General features: G+C 41.3%; 1 non-coding gene across 1 annotated transcript; it reads right to left on the bottom strand.

Annotated features, from left to right (window-relative positions):
* Positions 1–1262: 1262 nt before the first annotated feature.
* On the bottom strand, positions 1263–1337 carry Trnat-ugu. The gene has a single exon. It is a non-coding gene; the product is annotated as a tRNA-Thr (tRNA).
* Positions 1338–8750: the final 7413 nt, after the last annotated feature.

The following is an 8750-nucleotide window of genomic DNA, read 5'->3' on the forward strand; positions in this document are numbered from 1 at the left end:
CGACCCACTAAATTTCTTGCAAATATAAATTACATTCTCTGCTAATGTTTTTACACTGTCAGAGCTAGTTTCGCGAACACTGAAGGATTTTAATCTATTGTAAATATCACTCTATAGTGGAGATCGAGTCATATAGTGTACCTGACATGTTTCTTCCGTGTCACATTTTCATCGGTTTATACGCGCAAAAATTTGGAGCGCACTTTCCTATTGAGTGAAATTTGTTTTTATGTTAAATCGTGTTTTCCTGTACCGTGGAAAAATACCTTTTTTTTCCCTTGTTGCTACGTAAAGCCATATCTATTAAGCATCCTTACAGCCCTTAGACCTATAATTAGGACCTATGGAACACCTTTAACAAGCGTGCTGCCTCTTTTGCTGAATTACGCTGACCAGAGTTTCACAGTAGTAGAACATCAGTTGGTTTCTCTACAGCATAGTCATTATCGTTTGAAAAGTAGGGGAATTTTTTCAGTTACTAGACGCTCCTTTGCCAGAAGTAAGTTATTGTGTCCTCTCGTCCGTAATTAAAAAGAGTTTACATTGGGAACATGCATTCCATCGACACAGCTATTGTGTTTCTTTCTTCCGTTCATTATACCGCCTCATTAGAGCCCCTCAGTTGACTCTTGACGCGACGGCACTCGCTGCTGTCTGGAATTTATTTCCATAAAGTTCTCCGTGACGCCTGCAGGCTCTTTCCGGTCTAAGCCCTAGGCGCCCACTCCCCCTCCTCGCGGCATTGTAACTGGGTATTAATTTTTATTTTCTCGCTCACAGAAGTAAGCCGTGACAACAAAATTTGTTTCAAGCGGATCGTCAAAAAATTCTACCAACAGATTATTTTTTGTTAACGTGTACACAACTTTATCCTTCGTCTTGTTTGGCCTCCAGCGTAGTTTGCGCGATGAACTCCTCCACTACGCTGAGAACTATTTTCGGTCCACTGCGAGTACAAGAGGCCCCAGTTACTGTGAATTGAGAATTACTGTGTGTTAAGCCTCGTGTCAGGAGAAACCAGTTTTAATGTAGTACACATTTACGCTCTACGTCGTCATCTACATGACTACTTTGCAATCCACGATTAAGTGCCAGTCAGCGGGTTCATCGAACGACATTCACATTGTTCGAAATTAGGACATATCAGAAAGAACAGACACCATTGATGACCTGCAGCTATCTAGAACGAAATTAGAATGATATTAATACCTTCAGCTTCTGATGGGCGTTGACATATATCAACGGGGACAGGTGAAAATTTGTGCCCCGACCGGGACTCGAACCCGGGATCTCCTGCTTACATGGCAGACGCTCTATCCATCTGAGCCACCGAGGGCACAGAGGATAGTGCGACTGCAGGGACTATCTCGCGCAGTCCTCCCGCGAGACACACATTCTCACCTTGTATGTCCACACACTACATTCGTAGTGTCCCACACCAACACACTCACTACTCGTGGAAGACTTTCTTACCAAGTCCCGTAGGAGTTCGGGGAACATGTGTGCATCCGCACAGTAGAGGAAGGTCATGGCCGGTAGTGCCACAACTATATGCTTATATGGATATGGTGTTTGTTCTGTCGGACATGTCCGAAAGAACAGCCACCATATCCATATAAGTATATTCACATTGTTCCTCTACCGCTCTGCTCTCTAATTGTGCGAGGGGAAAACGTATACTTAAACCTTTCCGTGCGAGCTTTGATTTCTCTTATTTTATTACAATGATCATTTCTCCCTATCTATGTAGGTGCCAACAAAATACTTTCCCATTCCTAGAAGAACTTGGAGATTGAAATTTTGTGAAAATATCTCTCTGCAACAATGAAACCCTTTGTTAAAATGATTGCCACCGCAACTCACTTATCATAAGTGTGACAGTGTATCCCTTATTTGACGATATTAAAGAAGGAGCTGCCATTTTCTGAACGTTTTCGATGTAGAGACCAATCCATTGTGGTAAGGATCCCATACTGCACAACAGTAGTCTGAGAGGGACGGAGAAGCATAGTTTCTTTTTGTTTATTTATGTCGAACATGCTGCTTCGCCATATTTGTAACACTGCATATATGTATTGTGTATGTGTGGAGAGTAGTGTAATGTTTGTGTGGTATGCTGTTGCTGCTGCTGCTGCTGATGATGATGACGACAAGAAAAGGGAGAGGGTGAATCGGATCGGCACGTAGCCTATTCCTCGCGAAGCTTAAGACCCCATCCGACGAACAGATCACCATCAACAGTGACCCATGCCCTTACTTCATCAGACAATGTGGAGAGATTTGGTACTTAAACCAGGACACTGGCGTAAAGTTTGGTGATCAGAAATTTTATGACACTAACTTTCCCCCACTTTGCTGGCAAAATACTGACAGTGAAAAGGACGAAGCGTAGTGTAGGCATTCTCTTTAGTGGATCTGTTGCATCTTATAAATTTTCTACCAATAAAACACAGTCTTTCGTTTCTACATCTACGTGATTACTCTGCTAGTCACAATAAAGTGCATGGCAGAGGGTTCAATGAACCACCTTCAAGCTATCGCTCGCCGGCCAGGGTGTCCGAGCGGTTCTAGGCGCTACAGTCTGGAACCGCGCGACCGCTACGGTCGCAGGTTCGAATCCTGCCTCCGGCATGGATGTGTGTGATGTCCTTAGGTTAGTTAGGTTTAAGTAGTTCTAAATTCTAGGGGACTGATGATCTCAAAAGATAAGTCCCATAGTGCTCAGAGCCATTTGAATCAAGATGTCTCTCTACCGTTCCACTCTCGAACGGCACGCGGGGAAAACGAGCACTTAAATTTTTCTGTGCGAGCCCTGATTTCTCTTATTTTATCGTGATGATCTTTTCTCCCTATGTAGGTGGGTGCCAACTGAACGTTTTCGCAATCGGGGGAGAAAACTGCTGATTGAAATTTCATGAGAAGATCCCGTCGCAACGAAAAATGCCTTCGTTTTAATGATTGCCACTCCAATACACGTATCATGTCTGTGGCACTGTCTCCCCTACTTCGTGATAATAGAAAACGAGCTGCCCTTCTTTGTACTTTTCCGATGTCATCCGTGAGTCCCATCTGATGCGGATCCCACACCGCACAGCAATACTCCAGAACAGGGCGGACAAGCGTGGTGTAAGCAGTCTCTTTAGTAGACCTGTTGCACCTTCTAAGTATTCTGTCAATGAATCGCAGTCTTTGGTTTGCTCTACCCACAATATTATCTATGTGATCGTTCCAATTTAAGTTATTTGTAATTGTAATCCCTAAGCATTTAGTTCAATTTACAGCCTTCAGATTTGTGTGACTTATCACGTAATCGAAATCTAGCTGATTTCTTTTAGTATTCATGTGAATGACTTCACACTTTTCGTTATTCAGGGTCAATTGCCACTATTCGCACCATACAGATATCTTATCTAAATCATTTTGCAAAGTCGTTTTGATCATCTGATGACTTTTCAAGACGGTAAATGACAGTATCATCTGCAAACAATCTAAGACGGCTACTCAGATTGTCTTATATGTCGTTGATATAGATAAGGAACAATAGAGGGCCTATAACACTTCCTTGGGGAACGCCGGATATTACTTCTGTTTTACTCGATGACTTTCCGTCTATTACTACGAACTGCGGCCTTTCTGACAGGAAATCACGAATCCAGTCGCACAACTGAGGCGATATTCCATAGGCACGCAGTTTTGTTAGAAGACCCTTGTGAGGAACGGTGTCGAAAGCCTTCTGAAAATCTAAAAATATAGAATCAATTTGACATCCCCTATCGATAGCACTTATTACTTGAAGAGTATAAAGAGCTAGTTGTGGTTCACAAGAACGATATTTTCTGAAACCATGCTGACTATGTGTCAATAAATCGTTTTCTTCGAGGCACTTCATAATGTTCGAATACAGTATATGTTCCGAAACCCTACCGCAAATCGACGTTAGTGATATAGGCCTGTAATTCAGTAAATTACTCCTACCTCCCTTTTTGGTATTGGTGTGACTTGAGAATTTTTCCAGTCTTTAGGTACGGATCTTTCTGTGAGCGAGTGGTTGTATATAAGTGCTAAATATGGAGCTATTTTTTCAGCATACTGTGAGAGGAACCTGACTGGTACACAATCTGGACCGGAGGCCTTGCCTTTATTAAGTGATTTAAGTTGCTTCGTTACTCCGAGGATATCTACTTCTACGTTTCTCATCTTGGCAGTTGTTCTTGATTGGAATTCAGGAATATTTACTTCGTCTTCTTTGGTGAAGGAGTTTCGGAAAACCGTGTTTAATAACTCTGCTGTAGTGGCACTGTGATCAGTGACTTCACCGTTGTTATCGCGCAGTGAAGGTATTGATTGCGTCTTGCCACTGGTGTGCTTTATGTATGCCCAGAATCTCTTTGGGTTTTCTGCCAGATTTCGAGACAGTATCTATATAATCTTTCCAATGTAAGCTGTTCGTAATTGTAATTCATCGGTATTTAATTGAGTTGACGGTCTTCAGATTTGCGTGCTTTATCATGCGACGAAATTTAATGGATCCTTTTTAATAATCATGTGGTTGACCTCGTATTTTTCATTATTTGTAGTCAATTGTCACTTTTCGCTTCATACACATATCTTATCCAAAACATTTCGAAACTGGTTTTGATCCCCCGACGACTTTACTAGACGGTAAATAACGGCATCACCTGCAAACAAGCTAAGATTAGTTTGTGGTATGTTACTGTTTCCAAGTGTGCTCTAAATATATTTCAATTTTAGGTAATTATGCGTTGTCTCAAACTGTGCCCTAGTCTTATTGATCTTGAATGAATGATGAGGGCTTCAAACAGTTGTTGGGAATATTAATAAGGAAGACCAAATAAGCCGACCTGAAAACAAAACAGGAAAAAGGAAATCAACCAGCTCGCTGTTGTTAGAAGCAATACCAATGATCGTAAATTATAAACCGTTGAAACAGCCATTGAAAAAGTAGAAAGTTTCAGGTACCTTCATGGTCCGTCAGAATATAAAAACTTAATGGATCGTGAAATATTGGGCAGAGGCACATTTTGTACTGAATAAATTAGTCGGCCGCAACCTTACTTCAGCATCAAAACGTATAAAACAATAATCCAACCAGCAGTTTTATATGGAGGTGAGATATGGACAGAGAAGAAACGTATCGTCATATATCTATAACTATTAGAGAATATACACAAAGACAACGGAAGGTATAATGCAGGAATTGGGGAACTGGGTGGAGTATCGACCATAGCACTGTAAACTGTTAAAAAATTTGTTAACTCAATATGCTTACGTAATGTAAAGTGTTTGAACATTGATGGGATAAAAAGAAGAGGTAGTCCAAGGCAAAGGCTGTTAAATAAAATCACACATTCCCAAATATATGAACAGGACTATATCAACAGGAGAATACAACGAAGGCTTATTGATAAGTCAAAGGACCGAAGTGCATGTTGCGAAATCCAATATTTACGCTGCTACACCGTTCGTCCCGACTGTAGACAACATCTAATTACCGTGTTATATATGTGAGAGAATATTAATTTCTCCTTACTCATTGTACGAGTTTAAACAATGCTGGTCTCACCATCTCAGATTTGCTTGGTTGCAGTTAAGGTGGTATTTTCCTTCTTCCCAAGTTCACTGCACTTTTCACCCCATACTGTTGATACAATCTGACAAGATAAAAATGTAGTTCCGGGAACTAAAGACGAGTAGCTTTAATTTTTTTCTGACGAGAAGTCCCTATGCCAATACTGTGTCTTGTTTTTAATCCAGTACAATCATTTATACGTATCCTTCAGTATGCTATACAAATATACTAGCAACGAAATTTCAAAGTGTTGATGGTGACAGAGGATCAGAGGCAGCTCACTATTTACTTTGTGACTACAGGCGCTGAGTGACAGGACAGAGACTGAAGTGGATGCTGTGCCTCCAACTGGGGCTTGGATCTGGACCACTGTGGAGAAAAGAAGCGTTGTTTGCAGATAGAAGATTAGGATCGGGCTGAGAGACGTCAGAGATAGATCAGCTGTTATGGAGACGCCGGTAATGCACAGACACCGCAAGACTGACTTGTGGTGGCTGTCGGTTATGCATTCGTGCACTCGTCGTATGCAGAGAAACTTGACAATCTGCTATTTGCAGGTCACCCTTACTGGCTACGTCTTACAATATGCTTTGTGGCGGCAGTTGCATTAGGAGGCACGATGGTGGTTTATCAAATGCAACCAGTTATATAACCGCTTATTTATTTTATAATCGTGACAAATAAGTTTACAGCGCGTTTTTCAGTCATCAAAATGAACGTTCTGGCTCATTACTCAAATTTTACTTGATTTATAAAGTTTCTAGTGCTGGCTTTAGATATAACTACTAAAGGACTGTCAGGGGACGCTCTGGTTTAGTCACCTAAGGAGTTATATTAACGGTTAAAGGATAGCCATACCGTAGGTACAACCAAGAGGTAGCTGTTAAGAGGCCGGACAAACGTGTGGTTCCTGAAGAGCGGCAGCAGCCTTTTCAGTAATTGCACGGATAACAAAATGGTTCAAATAGCTCTGAGCACTATGGGACTTAACTGCTGTGGTCATCAGTCCCCTAGAACTTAGAACTACTTAAACCTAACTAACCTAAGGACATCACACACATCCATGCCCGAGGCAGGATTCGAACCTGCGACCGTAGCGGTCGTGCGGTTCCAGACTGTAGCGCCTTTAACCGCTCGGCCACTCCGGCGCACGGACAACAGTCTCGATGATTGAATGGTCAGGCATTCTAATGTCAACCAAAACAGCCTTGCTGTGCTGGCACTGCGAGTGGATGAAAGCAAGGGGAAACTACTGCCGTAATTTTTCCCGAGGATATGCAGCTCTACTGTATGGTTAACTGATGATAGCGTCCTCTTGGGTAACATTTTCCGGAGATAAAATAGTCCCCCATTTCGGATCTCCAGTCGGGACAACTCAGCAGGATGCGTCATCAGGAACAAATCTAGCATTCTACATACAGGAGCGTGGAATGTTAGATCCCTTAATCGGACAGGTAGATTAGAAAATTTGATTAAAGAAATGGATAGGTTGTGGGTTCAACTTAAATATGGTGGGAATTAATGAATTAGTGAAGTTCGGTGGCAGGTAGAACAGGACTCCTGGTCAGGTGAACACAGTATTATAAATAAAGTCAAAAAGGGCTAATGCAGGAGTGGATTTAATAATGAATAAGAAGATAGGAATGCGGGTAAGCTACTATGAACAGCATAGTGAATGAATTATCATTGCCAAGAGAGACAAGAAGCCCAGGTCTATATGCCAACTAGCTTCGCAGATGAAAAGACTGAAGAAATGTAATATGAGGTAAAATAAACTATTTAGATAGTTAAAGGAGACCAAAATTTAATTGTGATGGGGGACCGAAATTCTGTAGTAGGAAAAGGAAGCACAGTAAAAATGGAATGAAAGGAATGAAAGAGTAAGCCTCCTGGTAGAGATTTGCACAGAGCATAATTTGATCATCGCTAACACTTGGTTTAAGAATCATAAAAGTTATATACACGGAAGAGACCTCGAAACAATGGAAGATTTCAGGTTGATTATGTAATGGTTATACAGAGATTTAGGACCAGATTTTAAATTGTAAGACATTTCCAGGGGCAGATGTGGGCTCTGATCACCATTTATTGGTCATGAACTGTAGATTAAAACTGGATAAATTGGAAAAAGGTAGGAAATTAAGAGATGGGATCTGGAAAAATTGAAAGAATTGGAGATTATTGAGGGTTTCAGAGAGAGCGTCAGGCAACGGTTGAACAGACAAAGGGAAAGGAGTAGTAGAAGACGAATGGATAGCTTTAATACGTGAAACAGTGAAGGCAACAGAGGATCAAATGAATAAAAAGACATGGCCTACAATGAAACCTTGGATAACACAAGAGATAACTGAATTTAATTGATGAAAGGAGAAAATTTAAAAGAACAGGAAACGAAGCAGGCGAAAGGAAATACAAACGTCTAAAACATGAGACTGACAGGAAGTACAAAATTGCTAAACAGGGATGGCTAGATTACAAATGTAAGGATTCAAAAGAATATTTCACTAGGGGAAAGGTAGATACCGCCAACAAGAAAATTAAAGAGGCCTTTGGGGAAAAGAGTCTGCTGTATGAATATCAAGAGCTCAGATGATAACCCATTCGGAATGAAAGACGGGAAGGCTGAAACGTGGAAGGAGTATACAGAGGGTCTATACAAGTGAGACGAACTTGAAAGCAATGTTATAGAAAGGGAAGTGGACTTAGCTGAAGACGAGATGCGAGATAGGATGCTGCGAGAAGAGCTTGACACAGCTCTGAATAAGTCGAAACTATGCCCCGGGATTGGACGATATTCCGTCAGAACTATTGATAGCCCATGACATAACTCTTCCATCTGCCGCGTAAGATATGTGAGAAAAACGAAAACTCTCAGCCTTCAAGAAGAATGCAATAATTCCAATTCCAAAGAAAGCAGTTGCTGACTATTAGCTTAATAAGTCATGGATACTAACACGAATTCTTTATAGAAGAATGGATGATCAGTTTGGATTCCGGAGAAATACAGGAACACGCGAGGCAATACTGACGCTATGACTTATCTTAGAAGATAGTTTAAGGAAAGATAAACCAACATCTATAGCATTTGTAAACGTGGAGAAAGCTTTCGACAATGTTGAGATGCTGAAGGTAGCAGGGGTAAAATTCAGGGAGCGAAAGG

Source organism: Schistocerca piceifrons, chromosome 1 (assembly GCF_021461385.2).
Source record: "Schistocerca piceifrons isolate TAMUIC-IGC-003096 chromosome 1, iqSchPice1.1, whole genome shotgun sequence".
In the NCBI taxonomy this organism is placed as follows: domain Eukaryota; kingdom Metazoa; phylum Arthropoda; class Insecta; order Orthoptera; family Acrididae; genus Schistocerca; species Schistocerca piceifrons.